General features: G+C 33.2%; 1 protein-coding gene across 2 annotated transcripts in view; it reads right to left on the reverse strand.

Moving 5' to 3' along the window:
- Positions 1–26,949, reverse strand: part of FSTL5 (follistatin like 5) — an 816,338-nt gene that overhangs the window by 783,405 nt on the left and 5,984 nt on the right. The gene's annotated exons all lie outside the window — the stretch shown is intronic.

Here is a 26,949-nt window from a genome sequence, read left to right on the forward strand (position 1 = left end):
ACTCCCATGCACATATTTGAATCATGCTCTGTGGTCTCCAGTGGTTGAGTAAGTCATGTGCCCACTTCCATACAAAGAATTGTGAGTGGAAGTGACACAAGTCACTTTTGGGTTGAGAATTTAGCTGTTGATGCAAGATCCTGCAACTCCTTTCTCTCTGTCAAAGTAACTGGCAACAATTGAAATAGTGACTGCTTACACAGAATGGACTCCTGAAGGACAACTATGAACCAAGAGGCTTTTGCTGACCCAGTATGAACACAAAGCATGAGCAAGAAATAAACCTTGATTGTGTTACGTCACTGAGATTTGAAATTTGTTTTAGGCCACCGAGATTTGAGCTTGGTTGGTCTGTTGCCACAGCATAAATAGATTAAAGACATTGATATGTTTCAGCAACTGAACTAATTTTGAAATAGTTGTGTATGCACTAATCCTTCACCAACACCTTAGTTTTACATTTTCTGAGTTCTCTAGCTTCTTACATGATAGATCTCACTGATCTCCTAAGATAAAGTCTTATTTATTCTATACATTTCACATTTACCTGGAATCAGATAAAATGAATCTCATCTTTTAACTACCCTCTTTCCTCCTGTGCATGTTTGAATCACATTCTGTGGTCTCCAATGGTTGAGTAGAGCCATGTGCCCACTTCTGTACAAAGAATTTTTAGGAGTGGAAGTGACACAAGTCACTTTGGGGCTGAAAATCTAGTTGTTGGTGCTAGATCCCTCTGTATTGTGCTGTACCAGCTTAGCTTTTCTGTCATTCTGGCCCAAATGCATTACTCTGAAACTAATTATCTGAGTTTCACTCTACACTTTTAGTGATGGCTCTCTATCCTTCAGTTATCTGAATTTCATTTCCACCTGCCCATATTTGCCGAGAATAGGAACCGACTTAGTTCTTTTCAAGTATGCCTTCAATGATCTTTTCAACAAATAGAAATCAGGTGTCTACTGTGACAGAGATATACTGGGAATTAGAGATTCAAGAGTAAATAATAGATAACACCGTAAATAAGACCCAACCAAGCCATTACAATACCATGTAATAAGTATTCAATTCGTGTGATATACCTAAAATCATCCCAGTCTGATAAGCCTTAAGGTTGTTTCTGCCAGGGACAAAAGTTTTGCCTTTAAAAGTCATTCTGAAGCACTGACGAAAACTATTTATGGATATTGCTCCTAGATATCAAATACCTGACTACAGATTTTAGGGTATTGCCTGTGCCTATTTTCAGATGCCATCCTCCATCCACTAGATTGAGCAACAGTTGTTAAATGCATATTATGCTATTCTCTCTACCTAAAAACAACCGAATTACCTACTCTTTTGAATATTGTGATTATCCAGATAACTGAATTTCAGCAATTAGCCTCCATTGCTTTTTCTTTAAAAATTTTTATTTCCATAGATTATTGGAGAACAGGTGGTGTTTGGTTATATGAGTAAGTTCTTTAGTGGTGATCTGTGAAATTTTGGTGCACCCATCATTCAAGCAGTATACACTGCCCCCTATTTGTTGTCTTTTATTCCTCACCCCCTTCCCACCATTTCCCCCTGAATCCCCAAAGTCCATTGTGTCATTCTTATGCCTTTGCATCCTCTTAGCTTAGCTCCTACTTATGAGTGAGAACATACAATGTTTGGTTTTCCATTCCTGAGTTACTTCACTTAGAATAATAGTCTCCAATCTCATCCAGGTTGCTGCAAATGCCATTAATTCATTCCTTTTTATGGCTGAGTAGTATTCCATCATATATGTGTGTGTGTGTGTGTGTGTGTGTGTGTATACAGCAGTGTCTTTATACACTAGTTGATTGATAGGCATTTTTGTTGGTTGCACGTTTTTGCAATTGTGAATTGTGCTGCTATAAACATACATGTGCAAGTATCCTTTTATTATAATGACTTATCTTCCTCAGACTTTCCCATGGATGACACCATAACATTTAGTTCTCTGAAGTGGTTTTTCCTGACTAACAATACACCATAACACAAATTCTTAACCATTATGTTCGTACTGCTTCTTCAGCTAATGATACATGAATGTCTGAAATTATATGCGGTTGATGCAAAAGTAATTGCTGTTTTTGCCATTACTTTCAAAGGTAAAAACTGCAATTACTTTTGCACCAACTTAGTATTATTCATTCATTCATTTGTCAATATCATGTCTTCTCTCACCCAAATCTTACATCACTGAGTGTAAGGCCCAACTTCTTCATACCTGTATTCTGAATGCTTAGAGAACTGTCCGTAATATAAGTGATCAATATATATTTACTGAATAAATACATTAATGAACTTGGCAATGCATTAATTTACTATTCCTTTTAGCCTTTTAAGATTCTATTCATTTTTTTAAAGAGTATATTGAATGCTATTTCTTTCACAGAACTTTATCTATCTGCAAACTGATTGTGACACTTTCTTTTAACCACTGTCGAATTATATCATTATGTTAATTCTGATTTTAAATATTTTTTCAATTCCTCTGTCTAATAACTAGATAGCGATAACTTCAGAGAAAACAGCTAAAATTTATGAGCTTGATATCCATAATGTAATGTGAATTTCTGGCTCACAGTAAATACATAATCTAAAAGCATGTATGTTTACTTATTTATGTCTTTACTCTCTATCTACTTATTTATGTTTGTTGTCTATCTCAGAATGAGAGTTTGGACTTATTTTTTATTCAACCCTATATCCTCATCTCGTACTGAGGAACTGGCAAGTAGGAGAAACCTAATAAATAACTGCTGAAAGAAAGAATATCTAAATATTGTTTCACTAAATATAACATTTCGTAAAATATTCTTAAACCTTGTCAGTGAGAATCTTAGTAATATCATCTGTTAAATTTATTTTAAGCTTGCTATAACTTCACTAGTCATTTAAATGTCTATTTTATCAAGCAATGTCTTAACATTACTAGAATTTTAATTATGCCTAATTTTATCTGAAAATAGTTAATTTAATATTTTATAAATATTTACAAAAATATATATGTCAAGTTCTAGGTATAGTGTGGATAGAAAATTTGTTATCTGAGAGTAAACAATGTACACTCTGATTTACATGTTTCAACTTTCTAACAGTGACTTAGGTGTCTCAGCTTACTCTGTAAAGCACTTTGTAGATTCTTAGTCTATACTTATTGTTCCTAAATGTAGAAGAGAGATGTAAACAAGGGTAACTTAGGGATAGGTTGCTTCAAAAGTAATTGTGGTTTTTGCCTAATATTTCTACCTAGTATTTTACCTAAGTAAACCAGCAGCAAATAGGATAAATATTTTGTACTATAGGATTTAAATACTATGTACGAATTCCAGTTATTTCACCTAAAAATAGAGATTAAAGTAATATAATTATTGTAGAAAATATTTTAGGACAAATATAATATAGGTGGGATACATTAAAATCAATCATATCTAAATTATCCTCAATGGTGCATAGCAATTATGAGTAACAATACAGTGTTACTAAATTGTTTCATAAAACCTTAGCCCAAAGAGTTTTATAGCATCACTTATTTTACAGAATGCTGCTTAAATTACTGAAAATAGTTCTATGAGGACATTTTATACTGAATAAATAAAAGTGTTTTGTTAGCCAGTGAAATATAAGAAAGAAATTAAAAGTTATAAACAAAGAGAAATAACACATTTTAAAATGCATCTTGAAGATTAATGTGTTCTATTGGCTATGTTTACTATTTGAGCATAAAATATCAAGACTAACTAGTAAAGAAAATTTATGAAAAACATTAAAATAATCAGATGCCCTAGACTTATGCAACAATTCAGTGCACACATAATGCAATGTTTTGTTTGGTTATTTATGTATTTTTACTTCAAATCAAGCCCTGCTACTGGCACACTGTTTTATGCTGACTCTGATCAAGTGACAAGGTTCACTTAGCTACACAATAGATGTCCCAGAATAATCGCAGGCAACTTCACAAAGCTGCTTCCTTAGTTTCACTTCACAGATAACCTGCCTTATTACCTATCTTCATGTTCAATTAATGGTTGCAGTTCCCTTGTTTCATTATCATTTTAACATTTAATCAATCCTAATTAAACGAGAGCTGAAGATTCTCAACACACTCCACCTCATCTATTACAGAAGTTCTTATTTTTTCCTACAAATGTTCATTGCATTTGCTCCAACTTAACACTTCCATAAAATTCTTTGACAAAGATTGATTACTGGATAGTAACTCAACTTTAACTGTGTTTCAAGTCCATTTTTCTAAATATAAAAAGAAGACATTGTCAATGGATTTGCTTCTAAATTAAATGTGTATATCTTCCTGATATATACACATAAATTAGATTAATATAGTCATATAAGTGAAGCTAAATAAGCAAGTTGTAGATTTTAGTGGAAGAGGTTGATATGAAATGTAAAGAAGAAATTTCATCATGTATTTATCACTTTAATCATTAAAGAAATATGTATTGAGAATCTCCTTTGGGTTGGATGTTTTAATAGTTACTGGGAATACAGTAGACAAAGGTAAAAGAAAGCAAGTGATGGCTGTTGGCAGAAATGTAAAATGGTGCAGCTGCTATGGAAAACAGTATGGAGATTCCTCAAAAACTTAAAAATAGAATTACTGTATGATCCAGCAATTCTATTTTAAAGTATATACTAAAAAGAATTGAAAGCAGATCTCCAAGAAATAATTGCATACTCATGTTTATTACAGCACTATTCACAATAGCCAAGAGGTGAAAGTAAACCCAATCTCCATCAATGGATGAATCCATTTTTAAAAAGTAGCATGTACATACCAATGGAATATTATTCAGCCTTTAAAATAAAGGAAATCCTGTCAAACACTACAGTATGGATGAACTGTGAGGACATTCATTATACTAAGTGAAATTCATTATACTAAGTTAAATAAGTCACTCACAGAGAGACATAGACTGTATGATTCCATTTATATGAGGTATCTAAACTATTTAAACTCAGAGAAACAAAAGGTAGAATGATGGTTGTCAATGGCTGGGGGAAGGGAAAATGGAGAGTTGCTATTCAATGAGTACGGTTTCAGATTTTCAAGATGGAAAAGTTTTAAAGATCTGTTGCACAACAATGTACATAGAGTTAACACTACTGTATCGCAAATTAAAATGATTCAAATAGTAATTTTGTGTAGTTTTCTTTGACCTATAATTTTAAAGAGGTTCATTCTCAAGTTTATCCCCATCTTAGAGATGCAAACTGATATTTTAAAGTATAGTAACTAGGAAGGGGCAAAACTGGGATTCACATCCACCTACCACAATCTAACAACCTTGATTTTTCCACCTTCCATACTGGTAGCTTCAATCTTTTTTCTCCAAGAAAAAAGACCAGGTTTATAGGTACCTGTATTGTAGCAGAAACTTTTCCAGATGGCAAATATATGCTTATTAGTGATGAATCACCTGCACACAGATTTGAGGATCATAAGTAATTTTCAACCTCATAAGTGGAAGAAGCTGATAACATTGGTATGTTCTCTGCTCTGGCGAAGACTGATTCCTAAATACAGGCAAATAGATGTAAGATTTTGATGGATCTGTGTATGAGGACTTAAGAACAATAGAAGCAACTATAAGATCAAAGCAACTCCTAATTTAAATTATTGGGCAATAAAAAGTCATGTATCCGAAGTTTAGCATCATCTTCCTCATATCAGACTCTGTTTTGTCAATTTAACATTTATTCTTTCCATTAAATTTTTCTCAATCTAATATACAATTTCTCTGATTCCCCAACTTACCTATTTTCATTTCTTCTCTCTTCCTTTTGCTCCATAAAGTTATAAAGTTATATTTTCCTTTTTCTCCAAGATTGTAGCTTTCTCTGTCTCTCCTGATTCAACCATGACTTTGATGGACTCCTGACCTTCATTTTAGCATCCCTCTATTGCTCACACAACTTTGTGATCTGGAGATTTCCTCCTCTGCATTCACACATGCTCATTCTCCTGTTTCCCTGAGCATGACATTGAAAAACGCAAGCAGAGGAAATGGCAAAATAATGATGGGCATCCTCTAAGAATTAGGACATTCTTATTATTATTGCAAATATTTAGGCTGCAGACACCCTTCCTTTTTCATAATGCCAAAAGCCGATGTGTAGCATCAACATTTTTTGGCAAAACAGAGTCTGAAACTAAACCCCTCTTTCTTCTTTTTATTACTCCTAAGTGTACACCTATAATGCAAGTTAGTATTTATTTTTAAGATATTGAATGTCTTGGAAGAACAATATCATATAAAATGTATTATCATATATTTAATCCCCAAGAAATCTTATTACCAAAAAATGGAAAAGAGTATACACTGGGGTGCTAGCTTGTTTAATTTCTTTTTTTTTTTTTTGCATTAGGATGATTTTTACTTCAACTTCTGCTCCACACACATTTCTGTCAGTATAAGTCACCTCTTCTACTCTCTGATAAAGTTCTCCTGTTTTTAACCTAACTGGAACAATTTCTTACCCTTGGCATTGCCCTCATTCTCATATTTGTCAGACTACTGCAGTGTTAATACTGAATTATACAATTGTTGGCATATGTTTTATGTTTGCTAAATGATTGATTCTCTGTTTAATGTATTTTGCAAGGAATGTCTTAATAATGAGAAAGGTGATAAGAATTATAAAACTGATATTACATGGATGCTTCCCATTAGTCCATGAGTGTATGGTTATGCAAAAGTAACTGAGGAATGGAATTTACTTAATATAAATATCTTTAAGACATAAGAATTTTTAGTAGTGTGGCTAAAACCACACTTTCTTTTCTACTCCAAAATTGCATAAATTTTGTTTTGGGAATTCATAAAATTTGGTTAAGCAATTTGGAATTTAAACCAAGGGAAATTATTTTATATCTGGACTTCTGTAAAATATCATGATCTGTGTTCTAAATTCATATTGCACATAAGAAGTAAATAATTTAGCATTTAAAGTCCTAGATTTAAAAATAGGTATTTCTTACATTCAAAAATGTTTGAAGAGGGGAATGTCATGTGAACATGAACTGAAACGTAGGATGCTTTGTCTGCAAGGTAACGAATGCTAGGGATTGCTGCAAAATCATCAGAAGCATGGCCCAGATTCTCCCTCACAGCCTCAGAAGAAACCTACCCTGCCAACACCTTGATCTCAGACTTCTAGCCTCTAGAACTCAAACACAACACATGTTCGTTGTTTAAGACACCCAATGTGCCTTCTTTGTTATGACAGCCCTAGCAAACTAAGACAAACAATGTAGGAAAAGCACAAGAGACACTGCTGCCTGGATTCCCAGCACCTGTTAACACACAGATCTGAAGGGTCAGAGGGATGAGGAAAAGTTACTGGTCCCTACAGAGAAGAAAGACTTTAGGGAGGTGACACTTTACTTAGAGGGATGCAGCCGGTCCAGGAAATCGCTTAAGCCGAATGGGGGAAAATACCTTAAGTTGGCTTTGCCAGTTCCCATTTACAGATGTCTTTACAGATGTCTTTTCTGAGTCACCTACTTGATGAATTCAACTGAAAAGCCAGTGATATTATCCTCTCATGTTTCAGTCCTGGGAGGCATAGAGTGGAGTGGAGATGGCTAGAGATGCATATGGAGGGGCAGAAAAAAATACTCACCACGCTCTCAGTAGCCTTTAAAGTATTTATTTATTTATTAACTGATTACTAAATTTCTATCATAGAGGTTTATTTAGAGTTGGAGTAATCTGAATTAAAAGATACTTTTTTAAAAAATCTTTGGAGTCTAGTCAAATTCTATTTCTCTAAGAAGGATTTCCACAGAATATTTTTATCTAAAAGGATAGTAAGCATAGAAGGTGGGCAAAAAGTGCTGGAAAGTGACAATCATTGCTTATAACTTTCATTATATGGAATGTTGATTGTATGCGAAAATATGATAGACACCATAATAATTAATGTATTAAAAACTATCATATTGCTTGTGCTAGGGTGAGGTGTTGTTATACAGGATAATATACAGAAACAGGAAAGCATAATCAATTGTGAAAAATTTGGAAAATATGGGTTTTTATGTTAACAGTTTTTAAAATCAACTATACACATAAGTGACCTACATAGCTAGAAATTCTGCAAACAAATGTATATTGGCATCTTAGTGTTTGAAGTGGAATAATTTCCCGAAAAGCATTAAGTCACAGAACCCATAATAATTGAAGCAGTTTTCTCAAAAAAAAAAAAAAAAATTCCAGGCCAAAAATGCAATCACAACACTTTCCACACGTCAGTGGCATTGTGACATTCTCCGTCATTCGGGATTCAAACCGTGCATTCAGTGCAAATTCTTCAATCTTCCTAATAAAAAGTTTTTAACATCCAAGTTCTTTTTATTACATATCATAACATTGCTCTGATCAGCTTGTCAAATATATATTTCTTTCCTTTCCATTGTCCCTGTCCTAGTGCAGATTTCCAGTACATTTCCTGGGATGATTGAAGTAGACACTTAATTGGTTTCTCTGCTTCAGGTCTTTCTTATCTTCATTCCTTTCTACACATTTCTTCCAGATTAATCTTTCTAAAGGATTGCCCACATCATGTCATTATCCACTAAACAGCCTGGCATGGTTTTCCATTGCTCCAGTGACCATATAATTTGTCATCCAAACTGGAAGACATTTGAGAGTGAAAGAGGCATGATTAATAATCACTCTCAGTCAACAGGTGTAAACCAGGATTCTCCTGGCTTCTATCCATTCCTGCAACCCTTCTTTGATTTCTTCCAAAATTTTCATTAATCCTATTCAGACAAACTGAATTACTATAAATCTTGACTACTCACTTTAGTTTTTCCATTATTTAGTTGTGGATTCATAGCTTTCAGATTTTTTGAGGATTAAATTAGATAATATAAATACATGGAACACACTGGGCACTCAAAGAATGTTTCTGTCCATCTTATTTAATCAATGTCATTAAAATATATGCAGAATATCCACTCTTAACATAGAACACTGGCAATAAATATCAGGTTGGTAGTTTTACATCTGCTGACATTGTTAAACACTAATTAATCAAAATGTTTCTTATAGTTTTTTGGATAAGTCTCTGCAAAAAAATTTTATTATTTACTTTTCAGCAATGATAAATATAAATTTGGATTGATAAAACAGTAACATTTGGGCTAATGCACACATAACCCCATTATAAACCATTCTGATTTTTTTGTTATATTTTGGAACGAACACACACACACACACACACACACACACACACATGCATAAGGTAAAACTAATTTTTTATTTAAATTGTTATATCATGTTTTCTGTAACAATTTAGAATTTTAGTTTTTTGAACGATTACTGTATAATTTGAAACGAAATTTGATGTCTCCTTCATTGAACAATTCAGGAATGTTAAATTATATTTCAATTAGGATGTAGAAAGTAAACTCTGCCTTCAAGAATGTCTCGGGCATATGTCAGAAGGATATTCTTCTATATAAACTATAAGCAATTCATTATTTCATGAATAAATATATGTAAAATGGTCTTTAATGAGATCAATTTGATCACTTTGAGTCAGTGTATTATGAATGTGGCCTATATTAGGATATCATTCTCCATAGATTAAAATAAAATTAACAAGAATCTGTTCCCTGTACTATAATTTATCAAATTAAATTTCGTGATACTAATGGTGAGTTTTTTCATGTTTGTTTCTTCCTTTAAATATTTAATCTAGCAGAATAAACTTTACTTCTAGCATCTTATTTTCAGTCTTTTAATTTTTGCTATATGATGTACATATTACCAGAGCATTAATCCCCAATGATATTACATTCTATATATTTTCAACACAGATTTTTATGGATTTTGATATGTTTAATTATTTAAATTCTTTTTGTGGTTCAACTGCAATTATTCAATATTTTTAATTTAGTAGGAGTTATTATTATTCATTCCATGATGGATATTCTCCCTTAAATATACATTCAGAATTATAAATAAGATTTATTTTGCATATATTGTTTAAAATAATGCTAATTTTTATAATTCACTCACAGTGTACTTTGCTTCCCAAAGAAAAGTGTAATCAGTTATAAATTCTTGTCAAATGTTATATTGATATTTTAAAAATCTAAAATGTTCTTAACCATGAATAGTTGAACGATCTGAATAGTGCATACAGTAATTTTGGAATACTATTAATTTGTTTAGAATTTTCTTTTACTGGCTAAGTAACTTTAACCCACTTCTGTCTGCAATATCACAAGTTTTTATTAGTAATGCTTTAAATATTGATTACATCCTTGTAATCTTATTTTTAAAAAGTCTAAAATCCCTTGGTTCAAACTGTATACTTGAAACCTCACCTTCACTAAGTTATAGTATAATTTAGTACAAAAAACTATATTGGTGTAATACAAATATTTACTTCTTGGAAATGTATTAGTTAGAATTATATATGAGAATTCTGTACTTACATCTTTTCTTTTCTTTTTTTTTTTTTTTGAGACGTAGTCTCGCCCTGTCTCCCAGGCTGGAGTGCAGTGGCGCGACCTCTGCTCTCTGCAAGCTCCGCCTCCCGGGTTCACGCGCCATTCTCCTGCCTCAGCCTCCCGAGTAGCTGGGACTACAGGTGCCTGCCACCAAGCCCGGCTAATTTTTTGTGTTTTTAGTAGAGACGGGGTTTCACCGTGTTAGCCAGGATGGTCTCGATCTCCTGTCCTCGTGATCCGCCCGCCTCAGCTTCCCAAAGTGCTGGGATTACAGGCGTGAGCCACTGCGCCCGGCCACATCTTTTCAGACTGAGAATTATTGACACTTATGCTTTCTGAACCAGAACTTATCATCATTACAATAAATATGTACAGAGTAATGTAGTTTCTGGCCAAAACATAAATGTGAAGTTTCGTTCTAAAAATTTATTTTAATTAAACTGTAGAATTCCAGATTTAGTAGGTGCCTTAAAGATGCTTTGTTGAAGAAGTTTTCCTACCACATCCTTGAGGTATGGCCATCCAAACTTCTACTTAAAGAGCCAAGGAGCAAGGTCACACAAGGTAGTTTAATGTTGGATAATTCTCAATGTAATTATTGAAGTCACAAGAAAAAGTAACTGAAATGACTTGGAGTTCAAAACTAACACCTGGCTTGACTATTTAGAATGTCAAAGAATATGGGCATATACTGATTTCACTTATAAAATAATAAAAAGACATATTTAACTTTTATTCTCAATTTTTATACATTAGACAGCATTCATCACACAAAACGTACATAGATCATTGAATCATAACTCAGGATGTTAAGGATTATACAAGACACATGTTGTTTACCTGAAAAGAAAATAAGATCTTTAAATGGGCCTACAACATTGAAGAAAAATTAGTGTTCATTTTGCTTTCAGTATGTCCATTCTACTGATTTGATTAATATAGGTTGATTTTTCACTCAAGTGTGAAGAATTATTGATATTTCAACTCATTTTTATGTCTATTGTGTGAGATTTAATTAATTTTGATGATCTCATGGTGTTTTATTGAAATGTATAGAAATCCTTGTGATTTATCTAGCAAGGTGATTATTAAAAGTTTTGACTTGTGAAGGGAATGACCTTTGTCTGCACTTTGCTGATGTTAACATATTCTTATTTCGAGTTAATGTTTACTTAGAGCAGAAATGTGTCACGGTAGGTATACATTGGTGTGTGCATGGAATCACACTTTCAAGCCTGCCACACTTGAGAGTAGTACTGAGTAGGAAGGTCATACCTTGCATTTAAACATTAGCTTTATGTTAATTCAAAATTTTCTGAGAGCTGTTATGACTGTCCTTAGTATCTAATATTCAGAGCCCAAATTATGACATTTTTCTTTGTCTTAAGAACAAATATACCCAGAAAAATTGATAAATCATTTATTAGACACACATTAAACAAAGTCATTTCATTTTCTAAGCATTGTGCTAAGCTAAGAAGGTATAATTTTTCCCTCAGTCAAAGAAAAGAACAAAGAATAACAATAATGCAATATTTTAATAAAATAATAAAGGTGTACAATTAAACCTAAAAAGAACTAATGCTTTTTTGGTGATCATTGGTATATTCTAATTACACAGATGAAGAAATTGAGGTCAGATAACCTTTAATTTGTCCAAGGTCAGTCAGTGTGGAGCTGAGATTTGAGCCCATGGACTATGGCTCCATGTACTATGCTACTTGCAGTTAACCAGACGGCAAACACAATGTTATGACAGATAAGGAATTTCATGTTCATGGGTAATGAAAAAAATCTCTTTTGTATATGGTAGTAAATTTCACCTAAATTAATTTAAACTCAAATAAATGCAAACTTTAAATGATTTTTTGACCCACAAAGTTAATAAGAAACTGTACTTCTTCAAATCTGAGTCTATGGGTGTTTGTGTATACATATATACATATGTATGTATGTGTGCGAATACACACACACATATGAAAACTTGAGGCAAATTAAATTTAGCAAAGTTAATTTGATCAAAGAACTACTCATGAGTCAGACAGCACTCAGAGCCAGAAAATGTTCAGAGAGCTCCACCTAGCAAGGTGAGAAGTTAACCTGTATAGGGTGAACACAGAAGCAAAGTAGACAAATCATCACATTGGCTATAGCTAAGCATTTGTTTTATTTGGGTATGGATTAATTAACTGGCTGCCTATGATTGGATGAATCTTGGCTGTTTGTGACTGTGTGAAGCCTATATATTCATTATAAAAATATATATATACTCCTAAGTAAGGTTTCAGCAGCCTGAGACTAAGAGCCTCCTGCCTATTTACACACACACACACACATATACACACACACACACGTTTCCTCTACATAATCTGGAAATGAGAAGCATGTGGACTACATTCTTCCAAATATTATTGCCATTAAAATCTGAATTGCCAAAAATGAAAACATTATCCTGAGATGTGTGTGTATTTTAAATTTAATCACTCATTACTCTGTGCTTAATGGTCTTTTTTTTTCTTTATTTCTAATTAGGTTGAATGTACTGGTTACACTTTATCAAACAACTCATGTTTTTTAAGGAATAAGTTATTTCTTATTTCTTCTGAACCTTTCATGTTGTAGTTATATACATATATGTATATATATATGTCAAATCACATGTTCTTTAATTTTTCTATTAGCAATGTTGGAACACTCTAAGAATATGAGGTAAATAGAAGTAATGTTGCTATCCTCTTGAAAACAATGTTATTAAAATTGCATGACATAGGCAAGTTCAAAGCAATGATTTTTAAAGGTATAAAATCATATATTACATGAAAAGTCTTAGCTTGGTGTAATTTTACTGTTTTAAAATCCATTAATAGTTTTCTTCACAAGGTTATCGAGTATCTTAAAGCAATCAAAACTATCAGATTAATTATTCATAATTAGTATGTCCGCTCCTGCTTACTTTTTATTGTGATTTCTATATATATATATATATTTTTTTTCCTTTTGGTATGAGGAATCAAATAAACTTTTTTTTTTCCAGGCCTCTATTTAATTAATTTTAATTCAATTTAATTTTCATGTGAGGTGTGCTCTTTTAATTTTGATGAGCTAAGTTATGTATCTACATTCAAGAAGGTGCTACTTTTGGTTTTAAAAAAAGAATAAAACAAAATAATTTGTTCCATTTTCACATGATTCCTTGTGGTTTCTAAATAAACACCATAACCTATAAGGTTATAAAGGCTGATTACTTTATAGCAAGTGAATGAATCTAAAGCTAAACATATTTTCTCTGTTTCTCTAGAAGTTAATCACTCAACTGAGCTTATTCATTTGTTTAGTCATTCAAATAAATATTGACAACTTATTGTGTGACAGGCAGAGAAAAACAGAGTTACAAGAATTATTATTTTTGACAGAGTAATGAGGGAAGATGTCTTGAATATTAAACATTTCAGTAGACACCTGAAAGTTGTGTATGAGAAAGCCACATGATTTCTTGAGGGCAAGGGTTCCATGCAGAAAGAATGGCGAGTGCAGAGGGTCTGAGGAACAGTCTGCTTACTAAGTTTCAGAAACAGAAGAGGCTGGTATGATGGGAGTATAAGAAGTGAATATAGTGAAGGAGCCAAAAACTGAGATGCACTGGGAAATGGGAGGATGGGAGAAACCATTATTTTTTTAAATTTTACTTTAAGTTCTGGGATACAAGTGCAGAACGTACAGGTTTGTTACATAGGTATCCCTGTGCCATGGTGGTTTGCTGCACCTACCAACCTGTCATCTAGGTTTTAAGTTCCACATGCATTAGGTATTTCTGCTAATGCTCTCCCTTTTTTACCATGTGAGAAAATTCCCTTAGGCCTGGTATTGAAGTGCATATCAATGAGATTATAAACCATTTAATCCTTTTTGCCTGCCTTCTTTTTATCACCATCTTTGTGAGATTAGCCCATGTTGACTACTGTTTTTATAATTCATTCTTTGTTGTTGATGGGTAAGTATTCCATTGCAGGATTATTATCTTAATTTGTTTTCCATTCTTCTGTTCATTACCTTTGCATATTGTTTCCCCTCTGAAAGTTATCATGAATAAAGCTGATATAAATATTCTTCTTCAGGTTGGTCTGTTGACATATATTTTTATTTTTTCTTGACTTATATTTGTATTAGTTTTCTAGGGTTATTGTAGCAAAGTACCACAAACTAAGTGGCTCAAAACAATAGAAATATTGTATCACAGTTTTAGAGACTAGGAGCCTGAAATCAAGGTCTGTCAGCTGGACCATGGTCTCTCTGAACACTAGCGGAATCGTTGCTTGCCCCTTCCTAGTTTCTGGTAGTTGGCTCGCAATTGTTGGCAGTCCTTGATGTGTGGCTGCATAACTCCAACCTCTGCCTTTGTTACCACATGATGTTTCCCTTGTGTGTCTTTATTGTTGCAAGCAGTTGTCTTATAAGGACACCAGTCAACCTGTCATATTGGATCAGGGGCCCAGCCTCCTCCAGTAGGACCTCATCTTGGCTTAACTAATTGTATCTGCAAGAACCACATTTCCAAATAAAGTCAAATTCTGAAGTACTGGGGATTAGGACCTTAACATATATTTTTTTTGGAATAACACAATTCGACCTTAATGAATATCCAGGAGTGGAAATGCTGGCTCATACCGTAGAAGAGTGTGTGTGTGTGTGTGTGTGTGTGTGTGTGTGTGTGTGTGACTTTACAATCCCAGTCCCATGAAAAATGAATGAGAATTCCAATTTCACAAAGCTCGTATAGCAAGTTTGAGGTGACATCTAAATTTGGTTCTGTCTATTTACTGATGTATTATTTAATTTCTTGAAACAATATTTTGTAGTTTTCAGTATAAAATTATGCTTAAATTGTATTATATTTTAGCTAAGTGGGGGATACATTTTAGCACTGCTACTATATCTATAATTTTTATTTTATTTTTCAAATGTTTGTTGTTAATATATACATAATAGATTTTTGCATATTGACTTATTTTCCTAAGAACCTGATAAACTCACTTATTAGTTTTAGCACATTTGTATACATATTTAGGATTATGTAAACAACCATGTTATCAGCAATTTCTTTATATTCAGACATTCTACTTATTTTTCTGGTTAATCACTGAATATAAGATGTGAGGATAAACATCACTGCATTTTTTTTTTTAGCTTATGAGGAAAGAATTCAACTTGTACCATTAAGCATGTTGTTAGTTGTAAGACGTTTGTAAATGTCCTTTGGAAAATTAAGAATGTATTTTTCTATTACTACTTTGTTGAAAGTTTTTTTAAGTAGTAAGTGAAAGTGAGATTTTGTCACAAGATACCACTCAATCCCTGAATAAACCCCATTTTACCATGTTGTGTAATGTTTTTGTGTATTGTTGAATGTGATTTGTTATAAAATGGTGAAATATTCTGTATCAGTGTTCATAAAAGATACCTATCTTTCTTCTTCTTTTTTTTTTTATAATGTTCTTCCCAGCATTGAAAAGAGGATGATTCTGGTGTTTACAGTATGGCTTTAGTGTTCTTTTCTTTCTACTTTAAGAGTTTGGCCAAGGACAACGTTTTGAAATCCTGAAATATTGACCAGAAGTCAACAATGAGATCTTCTTATTCTGAAGTCTTCATTGTAAGAAATATTCTGAATACAAATGCAATTATTAAATAGATATAGTTCTAATTATGTTATCATTGCTCACTCCTAATTACATTTATCTTCTCTACCCTTATTTTTCAGTCTTTATAAAAACTTTCTTCTCCTTATGATAAAATCTTTGGATATGTCCTTTTTCTTCTGCAGTTTAAAATTCAATGTGACAATATAATCACAATGAAGTAATGGTTTTTGCAACCTATGCTGATGATCTTGACCTCTTTGACATCTTTAGGCGTACTCTTTAGGCATGTTGAAGTGCACTAGAGTTTGATCTGCATTTCCTCTTTGACTAAATTATAATTTTGTTTTTTCTTCATTTGGATCATGTATTGCTGGAAGTTAAGTAGTCTCTGTTCAAAATGAGCAGGATGTTTCTAACAACATGATATTTGTTTCCTTGACAAGAGTCATGCACAAATCATAAATTGGTCAAATCAGCCTTTCATTGCTTCAAACTTATTTTCATTTATTCCAAGGAGTTAGCAATTTCTCTAGCCACAGTGGCATTACATGGTTTGTAATAGAAAATTTTTTGTCCACACGTAAATGACAAAATATAACATAGCTTTGAGTATTTTTGTGTCTTTTTTTTTTTTTTTTTTTTTTTTTGAGACTGAGTCTCGCTGTGTCGCCCAGGCTGGAGTGCAGTGGCGCGATCGCGGCTCACTGCAACCTCCGCCTCCCAGGTTTATGCCATTCTCCTGCCTCAGCCTCCTGAGTAGCTGGGACTACAGGTGCCCGCCACCACGCCCGGCTAATTTTTTCTATTTTTTTAGTAGAGACGGGGTTTCACCGTGTTAGCCAGAATGGTCTCAATCTCCTGACCTCATGATCCGCCCACCTCAGCCTCCCAGAGTGCTGGGATTACAGGCAGAAGCCACTGCACCCAGCCTTCTGTGTCTTTTTTCTCAGATCCCTTAGGCCATTGTGTTTTTCCTTTATGAAAACATGAAATTGTAAACATTTCTCAAATAACAAATATTTGTTTTTCTATATTAAATGTCTATCACCACTACTTTTTCCAAACCATTTTGTGTACAAGATAACTTCTGTGTCAATGTCAAATCCTAGTATATTCTTTTTTATAAGGTATATTAAATGACAATTAAACTCACTATGCATGGTTCCAAAAGCATCACTCAGATAAAGATAATATTAACAGCTGTGGACATGATGTATACACAAGTATTTGCAATTGCATTATGACTGCTGTTTGGCTGACTGATTAGAAAAGTCTATTATTATAATATTCAATCAGATTTTTATCTACTGTTTCACAGCATACACATTCAAAAATACTTTAATAAAGTTCTAGCTAAGTCCTCCAAAATACTGCTGAAAAGATTAATGAAAACTGTTATTAGTATCTTTTTCTTGAATGTAATGGAAATGAATTCAGGGTTATAATATTTAATATAACATTTCTTGTTATTTGGAGTAATGGGCTTTATTATACAGAACTGGTTTTCTGAATTGATAGTTTTGTTTTTATTTTTATTAAATTGTAACATGTATTTACTATAAACTGTTAAATAATTCAGTAAGGTATGTCCACTGCATCCCTTCTACTTATAATTTATCAGAGACATTTTATTTCCTTTTTAAAGATCTGATGTTTTGCTATTAATTTCTACATCTCTATATAGGTTTGTATTGTTATTTATTGAATTTCTTTCTGTTTTAGCTTTTTAAATTTTTACCTCTTCCTTTGGACATTGAAGATTTAACTTACCATTACTCACCCTATAACCTAAACAGATACACACACATGAGTTTCTATGCTTTCAATATATTTTAATTATAGTATTGATTAGATTAAAATTCAGTGATTAAATGCTCTTGAGGTAAGGTAGGATTTCAAAGACATAACCCCTTGGAGAAGGGGTTTATACATCTGAAAAGGGAGCACCAACCATGGTCCTTCTGAAAGCTACTGGAACCCTAGTTCTTGGCATTCTAAATGAAGCCGGATGCTGGGTAAAATGATGGTGCTGGAGTGATGCTAACAGGGATACAAAATAAAAAATAAAAGAAAGGAAGGTACTTCTCCATTGCTCCTGCCTTGCAGTCTCCTTTGTGCCTCCATTTACAAAAACAGCTGGAATTACCCTGCCCCACCCATTTTCCACCAGAATAAGATGCAGTCAACTCATCCCATAGGGCCACTGGTTCACTCTCACAGGCCCTGGAGGCTGTAATTTCTCTCAGACATGAAAGGTGCTGGAAAGCTGTGATTCCCAGGAAAATACTCTAAACAGGTGGCTTCTAAACCCTGACTGCCTAGCCCCAGTAGTGTATGTATAACATGCTGACGAAGTTCCTCTTCTCTAAGAAGGTAGAACCAAAGGGTTAATTTCTGCAAATTCATTGAGCGTACAATGGCAATTCTTGACAATTGCACATCTTTTGTGTTATAATTAAAAAGTAAAAAAAACTTTGCATTCTTGTATTGACTTTCAGCTTGCTTATTTTCTCTATAAATATTATTTGCGATCTCGTATTATGTTTTTAACCCAAACCCCAATCCATAACACATGGTTTTCACATGCTTGATTTTACTATATTTAAAATGAAACACTGTCTTTATTGAACAATATTTTAATATATTATTTTCTACTTGTTATCATTCATCATTTTCTGTTAGCCACGCTAACAGGTACTACATTATATATCACTATGGTTTTAATTTGCATTTCTCTGATGATTAGAGATGTTGAACATTTTGTCATATATTGGCCATTTGCATGTCTTCACTTCGAAATGTCTATTCAGGTCCTTTGCCTATTTTTAATGGGGTTATTTGTTTTCCTATTATTGAGTAGTTTGAGTTCTCTGCATATTTTGGATTTTGACCCCTTATCCAATGTACGATTTATGAATATTTTCTCTCAATCTGTGGGCTATCTCTTTACACTATTGTTTTCTTTGCTGTGAAAAAAGCTTTTAGTTGGATGCAATTCCATTTGTCTATTTTTGCTTAGGTTGCCTGTGCCTTTGGGATCATAATCAAGGGATCACTGCCCAGACCAATGCCATGGAACTTTCCTCCTATGTTTTCTTCTTGTCATTTTATAGGTTTACATTTTATGTTTAAATATTTAATCCATTCTCAGTTGATTCTTGTAAAAGGGGTGAGATAAGGCTTATTATCATTGTTCTGTATGTGGATATCCAGTTTTGCCAACACTATTTTTTGAAGAGACTTTCCTTTTCTCATTGCGTGTTCTTTACACTTTTGTCAAACATCACTTGACCATAGCATGTGAGTTTAATTCTGTGTTCTTACTATTTTATTCTATTGCTTGATGCATCTGTTTTTATGCCAGTACCATGATGTTTTGATTACTATAGCTTTGTAATATATTTTGAAATCTGATAGTGTGAATCCTCCAGCTTTGTTCTATTTGGTCATAATCGTTTTGGCTATTCAAGACCTTTTGTGGTTCCATAAAAATTGTAGGATATTTTTTACATTTCTTTAAAAAATGACATTGGAAATTTGATAGGGATTGCATTGAATCTATAGATCATCTTGGGTAGTATGAATATTTTAACAGTATTAATCCTTTCAATCCATGAAAATAGGATAACTTTGTATTGACTTGTGTCTTCTTTAATGTCTATCAGCAAGGTTTCATAGATTTCAGTATATAGATTTTTTACCTCTTTGGTTAAATTTTCTCCCAAGTATTTTATTTATTTTAATGATATTTTAAATGGGATTGTTTTCCTATTGCTTTTTCTGGTAGTTTGTTGTTAATGTGTACTAATGGTACTTATTTCTGTAAGTTGATTTTGTATCTGGCAACTTTACTGAATTTACTAATTCAAACAGTTTTTGATGGCATTTTCAGCATTTTATACATATCAGATCATGTTGTCACTTCTCTTTCTTGCCTTGAATTTCTTTTTTTTTTTTCCTAATTGCTCTGTCTACAACTTCTAGTAGTATGTTGAACAGATGCGGTAAGAGTGGGCATCCTTGTCTTTTTCCTGATCTTAGAGGAAAAGCCTTTTAACTTTTCATTGTTGAGTATAAAGTTAGCTAGGGGCATGTCATATTTGCTATTTATTGTGGTCAGGAACATTATTTTATACATAATTTGTTGAGAGTTTTTATCATAAAAGGATGTTGGATTTTGTTAAATGTTTTTCCTATGCCTACTGAGATGATCATATGGTTTTGACCTTCCTTATTTTAATATGGTGAATCACGTTTATTGATTTGTGACTGTCAGACTTATATTACAGAGAAAAATGTCAATTATGTTGAATAACCCTTTGAATGTTCTGTTGAATATGGTTTGATATTATTTTGTGTGGATTTTCACATATATAGTTATCAGTAATATTAACCTGTAGTTTTATTTTCTTATACTGCTTTTGTCTAGCTTTGGCATCAGGCTAATGCTGGACTCATAAAATCTGTTCAAAATTATTTTCTTATCTTCAATCTTTTGGAAGAGTTTGAGAAGAATGAATATTCATTCTTTTTAAAATATTTGATCAAATTCTGTCTTGAAGCCATGTGGCCCTGGGCTTTTCTTTGATGAGAGATCTAAATTACTGATTTAATCTCTTTATTATTGATCTATTCAGATTTCCAATATCTTCGTGATTCAGTCTTGGTGCAATGTATGCTTTCAATAATTTTATCCATTTCTTTAAGATTGTTCAATTTGTTGTCAAATAATTGTTCACAGTATTCTATTTTTTTATTTCTGTGTTACCAGCTGTAATTTTTCCTCCTTTATTTCTGATTGTATTTTTGAAGTCTACTCTCGTTTTTTCCTTAATTAATCTAGTAAGGGTTTAACAATTTTTTTTTTTTTTGAGAGACAGTCTCACTTTGTCACCCAGGCTGGAGTGCAATGGTGTGATCTCAGCTCACTGCAGCCTCCACCTCTCTGGTTCAGGCGATTCTCCTGCCTCAGCCTCCCAAGTAGCTGGGACTACAGGCACATGCCACCACACCCAGCTAATTTTTGTACTTTTAGTAGAGACAGGGTTTCACCATGTTGGTCAGGCTGGTCTCGAACTCCTGACATCAAGTGATCTGCCTGCCTTGACCTCCCAAATTGCTGGGATTACAGGCGTGACAATTTTTTTTTTTTAGATTTTTCAAAAAGCCAACTCTTAGTTTTGTTGATCTTTTCTATTGTTTTCTAACCATTATTTTATTTATTTGTGCTCTGATTTGTATTTTCTTCCTTCGCTAACTTTGGGCTTAGTTTGTTCTTCCCTTTTTAATTCCATGACCTCTAGTATTTGGTTGTTTACTTGAGTTATCTTCATTTTTATCATAGGCATTTAATGTTATGAATTTCCATCTTAGAACTGCTTATTTGATTCACATAAATTTGTGTATGCTATGTTTCCATATTAATTCGCTCAAGATAAATATTTTTTTAATTTTCCTTTTAATTTCTTCTTTGACCTAATAGTTGTACAGGTGCATATCGTTTCATTTCCACATATTTGTTAACATTCCATAATTTTTCTTTTTATTGACTTCTAGTTTCATATTATTATAGTCAGAAAAGATACTTGATACTATCACCGTCTTCTTTAACTTATTAATACTTGTTTTCTGGCCTAACATACAATCCATCTTATGGAATATTCCACATGCACTTGAGGAGAATGTGTATTTTGTTGCTGTTGGATGGAAAATTAAAAAAATACAAATAATAAAATGTTGTAAATTGTGATATCAAGTCATAAAATGTGGGAAGAGAATGAGTAAAAATGTAAATTTTGTGTATGTGATCAAAATTAATTTATCAATTTATACTATCCTGTAATAAGTCTAAGATGTTTTATGTAAATCTCAAGCTAATCAACAAATAAAAGCCCATAAAAAACACAAAAAGATAAAAAGATACAAAGCTTACCACTACAGAAAATCATTATACTACAAAGAATGAAGGCAAAAGAATAACAATGGATCTACAAAACAATCAGAAAACAATTAATAAAATGGCACTAGTAAGTACTTATCTATCAATAATTTATTTGAATATAAGTAAGTTCTCCAATAAAAATGCATACAGTGGCTGAATGAATTATTTTTTCTAAAGACCCAACTATATGCTTTCTATAAGAGATTCACTTTACCAAAGGACACTCATAGAATGAGAGTAAATGGATGGAAAATAATATTCCATGCAAATAAAAACCAAAATAAAATAGGGGTAGCTGTATGTATTTCAGAAAAAATGGAGTTTAGGTTAAAAACTTAAGGCGAGTCAGGCGCGCTGGCTCACGCCTGTAATCCCAGCACTTTGGAAGTCCAAGGAGGGGGTGGATCACCCGAGGTCAGGAGTTCAAGGCCAACCTGACCAACATGGTGAAACCCCATGTCTACTAAAAATACAAAAATTAGTTGGGCGTGGTGGTGGGCACCTGTAATCCCAGCTACTCAGGAGGCTGAGACATGAGAATAGCTTGAACCCGGGAGGCAGAGGTTGCAGTGAGCTGAGATCGTGCCACTGCACTGCAGCCTGGGTGACAGAGCAAGACTCCGTCTCAAAAAACAAACAAACAAACAAAAACCCTTAAGGTCATAATAACAATAAAGTGGTCAATTCATCCAAAGGGTTTAACAATTGTAAATATATACGAATGCAACATCAGAACACAAAAATATATAATGCAAACATTAAGAAATTCAAAGTGAGATATAGACTGTAACACAATAATTTTAGGGAATTTTAATACCCTACTTTCAGCAAGAGATAGATCATCCAGACAGAAAATCAATAAGGATTTCAAACCACTACAATTGGACTTGAACTATACTTTAGACCAAATGGACCCAACACCCATGTGCAGAACATTCCATGCAACAGCAACAGATTACACATTTTTGTCAAGTCATTTAAAAACAAGAATTTTAATTTTTACGAGTCAAAACCATATTATTTTTAATAATATTTCACTGATAGGAATCATAGTAATCTTTTTACATCAAAAGTCAAGTAAACAAAAGACATAATATTGATTATATTGAGCCTTTTAAATCACTATTCTGAGCTCTACAGGCACACAACATCACATGTTTAAAGCTATCTCACCAAGGCTTATAGACATATTGTTTATTAATCCCTATTAGAAAATGTTCATCAAAAATAACATTTTTATTGTATCTCATATACTTTTCTGTTGTAAAAATTACAGGCACAACTTACTTTAAATGATTCTGATCTGCATGAATTTTAGTTACCATGGTTTGTTTAAATAATCCTAGTTCCTAACAAGATAATTCAATTTTCAGTTATTATGGTCTATTTACTGTGAGTAAGAAAGTAAAGTGCAAAATTTTCTGCTAGCTCCTCAGTACACAATCTCCAAGCAAATAATAGATGTATATAATGATCTGTGACCAGTTGAGTCACTTTTTTTCAAAGTCTGAGACTGTTCTCTGTGCATCTGTTATTCAGTTCTCACACAGACAGCAAAGCATTTAGTTAGGTTGTCTCCTACCCACCCGATGAAAAGCCCATGTAACATTTTCCTAAAATGAATAATAAAAAAGGGAATTGGCCAATAGAGAGGAAAGTGCAGCAAAACAATAAAAAGTGATAATACTGGCATCTTTGTCATGAAATCTTTGCCCATGCCTATGTCCTGAATGGTATTGCCTAGGTTGTCTTCTAGGGTTTTTATAGCTTTCAGTTTTAATTTGAGTCTTTAATTCACCTTAATTTTTGTATATGGTGTAAGGAAGGGGTCCAGTTTCACTCTTCTGCATATGGCTATCCAGTTATCCCAGCACCATTAATTGAACAGGGAATCCTTTCTCCATTGCTTGTTTTCGTCAGGTTTGTCAAAGGTCAGATAGTTGTAGGTGGGTGGTCTTATTTCTGGGTTCTCTATTCTGTTCCATTGGTCTATGTATCTGTGGTTATACCAGTATCATGCCGTTTTGGTTACTGTAGCCCTGTAGTATAGTTTAAAGCTGGGTAGTGTGATGTCTTCATCTTTATTCTTTTTGCTTAGGATTGCCTTTGCTACTGGCTCTTTTTGGGTTCCATATGAATTGCAATAGCAACAAAAGCAAAAACTTGACAAATGGAATCTAATTAAACTAAAGAGCTCTGCATCCAGCATCCATAAGGAACTTAAACAAATTTACAAGAAAACAAGCAACCCCATTAAAAAGTAGGAAAAAGATATGAACAAACATTTTCTCCCTTTTTATTATTTCCATAGATTTTTGGGCATCAGGTGGTGTTTGATCACATGAGTAAGTCCTTCAGTGGTGATTTGTAAAATTATGGTGCACCCATCACCCGAGCATTATACAATGTACCCAGTTTGTAGTCTTTTACCCCTCACCCCCTCCCACCCTTTTCCCCAAGTCTCCAAAGTCTATTGTGTCATTCTCATGCCTTTGCATCCTCATAGCTTAGCTCCCACTTATGAGTGTGAACATATGATGTTTGGTTTTCCATTCCTGAGTTACTTAGAATAATGATCTCTGATTCCATCCAGGTTGCTGTGAATACCATTATTCTACTCCTTTTATGGCTGAGTAGTATATATATCTCACAATTTCTTTATCCACTCATTGACTGATCAGCATTTGGACTGATTCCATATTGTTATAATTGCAAATGGTGCTGCTATAAACATTTATGTTCAAGTATCTTTTTTGTATAATGACTTCTTTTCCTCTGGGTAGACACCCAGAGGTTGGATTGCTGGACCAAATGGTAGTTCTACTTTTAGTTCTTTGAGGAATTTCCACACTATTTTCCATAGTGGTTGGACTAGTCTACATTCTCACCAGCAGTGTAAAAATGTTCCCTTTCCATCACATCCCCACCAACATCTATTAGTTTTTGATTTTATGATTATGGCCATTCTTGCAGGAGTAAGGTGGTATGGCATTGTGGTTTTGATTTGTATTTCCCTGATCATTAGCGATGTTGAGCAATTTTTCATTTGTTCATTGGCCATTTATATATCCTGTTTGGAGAATTGTCTATTCATGTCCTTAGCCTATTTTTTAATGGGATTGTTTGTTTTTTTCTTACTAATTTATTTGAATTATTTATAGATTCTGAATATTAGTCCTTTGTCAGATGTATAGCTTGTGAAGATTTCCTCTGACTCTGTGGATTATTGAACAGACACTTTTCAAAAGAAGACATACATGCAGCCAACAATCATATGAAAAAAAGCTCAACATCATTGATTACTACAGAAATGCAAATCAAAACCACGATGAGATACCATCTCACACTAGTCAGGGTGGCTATTATTAAAAAGTCAAAAAATAACAGATGCTGGCAAGACTATGGAAAAACAGGAACACTAATACACAGCTGTTGGGAGTTTAAATTAGTTCAGCCCTTGTGTAAGACAGTGTGGTGATTCCTCAAAGACCTAAAGACAGAAACACCATTCAACCCAGCAATCCCATACTAAGTATATACCAAAAGACATATAACTCATTCTAGTATGAAGACAAATGCACACAAATGTTAATTGCAGCATTATTCACAATAGCAAAAACATAAAATCAACCTAAATGCCCATCAATGATAGACTGGATAAAGAAAATGTGGTACTTATACATCATGGAATACTATGCAACCATAAAAAAGAATGAGATCACATCCTATAAAAGGAGCTGGAGGCCACCGTCATTAACAAACTGCTGTAGGAACAGAAACCCAAATACTGCATGTTTTCACTTATAAGTGGGAGCTAAATGATGGAAATACATGGATATATAGAGGAGAACAATACACAGTGGGGCCTATGGTAGGATAAAGGGTGAAAGGAGAAAAAAATTAGGAAAAGTAACTAATGAGTACTAGGCTTAATACCTGGGTGATGAAATAGTCTGTACAACAAACCCCCATGACACAAGTGTACCTATGTAACAAACCTACACATGTACCTTTGAACCTAAAATAACAGTTAAAAAATTGGAAGAGTGATGATAGTGGTAGTGATATTTGAATCAAACCTAAATGGAGTTACAAAAGATAAAGACCTGGGTGTGGCGATGTTGGCAGTGCCACTTTTCAAGAAAATCTAGATATGCAGCCAGAGGAACTTAGTCAAGGTGATCATGTTGACATTACGAGGAAAGCGATGGTGATGAAAATGATGAGTATGTCCCAGAGGAAGTGACACTGGCAAAAGCTTCACATTAAGGGAACTCCAGAAGATATTTCATCACTTTGAAAGCACAAAAGATAAAGTGTTGAAAACTGATAAAAAGTTAGGCATATGAAAGATACTTGCTTCACGGTGCATTTTGCAATGAAAAGAAGGCAAATACTGTTGATGCTATACTTTATAAGTATTTTACAAAAAAGCTTTAATTCTCAATGTTTGTAATATTTTAAAGAATATTAAATAATTTATTTTTTTAATTTATCATTAGTGAAAATAAGAATTTTGAAGATTTTGATGAAAACTATATAAAGGTCATTAAAGAGTCATATTTTGTCCCATTGTTTATTAAGATTCCTTTGTATGGGTCTAATTTGATGGTCACTTTCACAGTCCATTACTACTGTGCAAAATGGGGATTGCCTGTAATGAACATATCTTACATACTAATGTATTTTTTGAAAATGGCATTTATTTGAAACACAAATCTGATTTTTAAAAGAAATCTATAAAAAGTGGGCTAGACTCTAAAAGTCTGTTTTTGCCCATATAGCACCTCTATGATATATGTACAATATAAAATCTATGCTATTTCACCTTAGTAAAACTAACAATAAAGTGAGTTTCAGGAATG

The sequence above is a fragment of the Pan troglodytes genome, chromosome 3, assembly GCF_028858775.2.
Source record: "Pan troglodytes isolate AG18354 chromosome 3, NHGRI_mPanTro3-v2.0_pri, whole genome shotgun sequence".
Taxonomy (NCBI): Eukaryota; Metazoa; Chordata; class Mammalia; order Primates; family Hominidae; genus Pan; species Pan troglodytes.